The 4,335-nt window shown below is 39.5% G+C and overlaps 1 pseudogene; it reads left to right on the forward strand.

The window, feature by feature from the left end:
• The first annotated feature begins 980 nt into the window (after nucleotides 1-980).
• The window catches only part of LOC102816508, an 81,449-nt pseudogene continuing 78,094 nt past the window's right edge, over nucleotides 981-4,335 (forward strand).

The following is a 4,335-nucleotide window of genomic DNA, read 5'->3' on the forward strand; positions in this document are numbered from 1 at the left end:
CAGACTTTGTGCTGCCTTACAGTCCTTGCTGTGATAAAACCACTGCGTCAACCCAGGAGATGCTAGAACCTAGTTGAATGTTGGTGGGATTGGCTTAGCAGAGAGAGAAAGATTCATAACCAGGTTGGAGAGCAAGTAACCTGAAAGTCCTGAGCAGGTCATATAGGAGGAAACATCTCTTCCTTTCATACGTTTTTTTCCTTTATGTATAAAATTTTAAAACAAGAACCAAAAACCTTCCCTCCTTTCTAAAGATAGAAGAGTGCTTTGGTTCTCCCCACCTGAAGGAAGAAGAGTGATTTCTCCTCTTGTAAGGACTGTGATGAATGGCCCAGGCTCCTCAGTGTCTTTCTTTGGGACCTGACTGGCCATTACATTCCCATGTTCTTCTCTGGATTCCTGTGCTGTGCCGTGGGGACATCTCAGCAGAACACACTATCAGTCTGCAATGGGATCCCTGATGCCTGAATCTGTTTCACAATTAGTTCCTTAAAACCCCAAGTACAGGTTATATAGAATTTAACAAGGCTTTACTTGCTATGTACACAAACCAGGCAGAACAATGCTGCAAAATATCTCTAGTTTACAGCCCCAAAGTCTAGAGTTTCTCCTGCCTGTGTTAATCCAAGCTGCTCAGCTCTGCCATGAAAAGCAACACATTAAAGCAATAGAGCTGCTTCAGGAATTGTCAGATCAGCATCCAGAAAATGCAGCTAAATTTAAGCTGACCATGGCACAAATGAAAAATTCTAGGTGCTATTTCCAAATCATGTCTAATATTGAGAAGTGTTGATGTTTTTAAGTGTCATCAAGTTAGTTCTGACCCATAGTGACCCTGTATAGCGTTTCCAAGGAGCAGCTGGTGAGCTTGAACTGCCAACCTTGCGGTTCAAACCAACTTTAAAGTCCAGCACCTTAACCCACAGTGCCATGCCAGGACTCCATTGAGAAGCATAGAGGAGTTAAAACATAAACCAGGCATGGTGTTTGTATTAATGACCATGTACAACCATGAGGAAGATACTGATAGTGCCATTGAGGTCTTCCTACAAGCTATCCAATGGTATCCAAACCATCAGCCAAAATCTTCTGCTCGTTTGTCATTGATAAGAGAAGCTACAAACTTCAAACTCAAGTACAGGTGGAAGAAAGAGGTCCTTAGTGACCTAAAACAGGTATGGAAACAAAATCCAAAGGCTAGTCATAGCCTCTGTGAATTCACTTGTAGATCCTGAGAAAGCAAAAGAATATTCTTTTGGATGTTCCAGACAGCTCCCAAATAGCATACTAGATCTCTTCCATAAGCTTTGTTTTGACCAGGACTGTTTCTGCTAGGAAGTCAAAACAAAACAATAAACTACTTTGGCGGCTAACCTCAGGTTAGCAGTTTGAAACTACCAGCAGTTCTGAGGGAGAAAGATGAAGCTTTCTGTTCCCGTAAAGATGTACAGCCTTGGAAACCCTGTGCAGGGTCGCTATGGGTCAGAACCGACTTGACAGAACTTAACAAAAACAACAGCTAGTAAAAGGAGTCCTGGTGTGGCACCAAAGAACAAGCAGTCAACCTCAAGGTCAGTTTGAATTGCAAAGTCAGCAGTTCCAACTCATCAGCTACTCCTTGGGAAAACCTGTGCAGGCTGCTATGAGTCAGAACCAATTCAATGGCTCTTAACAATAACAACAACAACATACAGAGAGTATACAATTAGATTCTGAGAAAATATGGAGAAACCAACTTCAACAAAGGAACGATCATTTCCTCCTCAAGAATAAGAAAAGGCATGAACATATGGGGTAAAGTGTAAGTTTTATAGAGTTCTTTTGGGGAAGAAGCAGAATGATTTTTTTAATGCATTTTTAAAAGATTGTATAATGTTTATCTTGGAAAGAAGTCTAAAATCCAGCTTTGTTCTAATGGAAACCTATGTAACCTTCATGGTAAGCAACTGTCATCTGAAAGCAAGAAAACTATAGCACACTTGCAGGAGAAGGTAGGTATGCCCTGTCTGTTGTTGTTGTTGTCAGGTGCCATCGGGTTGGAACCAACTCATAGCGACCCCATGCACAGCAGAACAAAACAATGTCCGATCCTGGGCCAACCTCATTACCGCTGCCACACTTGATGCCACCTGGCCAATCCATCTCGTTGGGCGTCTTCATCTTTTTCTCTGACCCTCCATCTTACCCAGCATGACATCCTTTTCCAGTGACTGTACCCTCTGGACAATATGTCCAAAGTATGAGAGATGAAGCTTAGCCATCCTGGCCTCCAAGGAGCACTCTGGCTGCACTTCTTCCAAAACAGATCTATTGGTTCTTTTAGTATTCTCCTCCAATACCACAATTCAAAGGCATCAATTCTTCTATGATCTTCCTTATTCACTGTCCAGCTTCGCATCCATATGAGGCTATTGAAAATACCATGGCTTGGGTCAGGCTCACCTTAGTCCTCAAGCTGACATCTTTGCCCTGTCTAGGGGAGCTAATTAGAATCTAATGGGGCAGTTTCCAAAAGAAATTTTTTCACTCAACAAAATAATCAATAATGTAACCTTGCATTTGAAACACCACACAATTCCATCTTCATTCGAAATATTTAGGATGACCTGAGGATTTTAAAAATATTTATCAATGTTGTAAGTACCCTTTAGTTGGTTCCAACTAATAGTGACCCTGTATAGTGACCCTGAGGAGCAGCTGGTGGGTTTGAACTGACGACCTTGTGGTTTGCAGTCCAGTGGTGACCCTACAGTGCCACACTAGGGATGAGTTAATTTAAAGAGATTTAAAAATAATGGATTAACTAGAGTTATGTTTTCCATCAGGGTTCTAAATTAATATGTAAATGAGTAATTTTCTGTAGCTTCTTTCCTCATCCTCATTTGGGGAGATTAAAATGGGGGATTGTTGTGCTACCCTGGCATTTTAACTATGAACCATGGGGTTTGGGCCAGATTTTCATTATCTGCAATAGGTATCTTGATTAAACTTAGAGTTGCCTTATGTCATGCATAAGTAAAACTAAATTTTAATCAGTTAGAACATATGCTTTATACGGAAACTGTATAATAGGGCCTCTTAAAAATAGATATCTTTTTAATCAGCAATATTGGATAGAAGCCTAAAGTCTTAAAATAGTCTTCTTTATTCTGATTCCTTCTTCCTAAAACGAATAAACAGAATGCAATCGATGTGGCAACTGCATGGTACAGATCACTTCATCAAAGGCAATGAAATTAAATTTCAGCTCTGTGAGTTACTACAGAAAGCTGTGGAACATTTACAAGAATTTCACTTCCAAATCCTTGAAGCTCTAATCTTTGGATTTACATAATGTGTTTCCACTCTTAGGATTTTCCAGTTGAAAGGCTTTGAAGGTCCAAGGCAAAACTGAAATAAATTGGAAATTTGTGTAGTTTCAAAGTGAGTGCATACAATAATTCAAAAGTACATGGAAGGGAAACAAAACATTTCACCACTATTACTTTAGGGCATTGAAACTTTATAGTAGGAAGCTGTTGTGCAAAAATTTTAACCATTGCTCTGTAAACATGTTGTTGTTAAGTGCCATTGAGTTGGTTCCAACTCATAGCGACTCAAGCAGCTGGTGAGTTTGAACCACCAACCTTGTGGTTCAAACTGACCTTGCAATTCAGTGCTTATCCTACAGTGCCACACTAATCAGTAAAATTAAACTGTTTTTTATCATTACTTTGCTTAAAGACAGAAGAACCTGAAGTTGAGTCCAGATCTTTGATTACAGATCCTGTTTTCTTTCCATTCTACCATATTGCTTTTGGAATTTGCTCTTTTCACTTCACCATACCACCACCAAAAATTTTTGTGTATTGATGTCAGCTTATCACAGCTCCAATTTGTCTTTAGAAAATACAAAACTGAACTTTATGAATAATGTATAGCTTTATTGATGATTGAGATAAAACTTGTTTCCATTTTCAACCCAACTTCTAATATACATTTCCATGATGGGGTTGGAGGAAGACTGCAGTCTATGGAAGTGTTAATTAATCATTATAATGGCTATGCAGCTATCTAAAGTCTTAATCTTTTAATTTATTATCATGGTTTTTTAAATGTGGATTTGCCTGAACAAATCCTGTTTTGTTTTTGTTTTTTCCCCCACAAAGAAACCATTCATAGACCAATTTATATTCCCAGTGCCAACTCTATGCCAATCACTGTGCTAAATCTTGGATCACATGCAAATCACAAGGCCAGCAGTTTGAGCCCACCAGCTGCTCTGAGGGAGAAAGATGAAGCTCTCTTCTCCTAAAAAGATGTGCAACCTCAGAAACCCTACACAGGGTAACTGTG

This window comes from Chrysochloris asiatica, unplaced genomic scaffold (assembly GCF_000296735.1).
Source record: "Chrysochloris asiatica unplaced genomic scaffold, ChrAsi1.0 scaffold00001, whole genome shotgun sequence".
NCBI lineage: Eukaryota > Metazoa > Chordata > Mammalia > Afrosoricida > Chrysochloridae > Chrysochloris > Chrysochloris asiatica.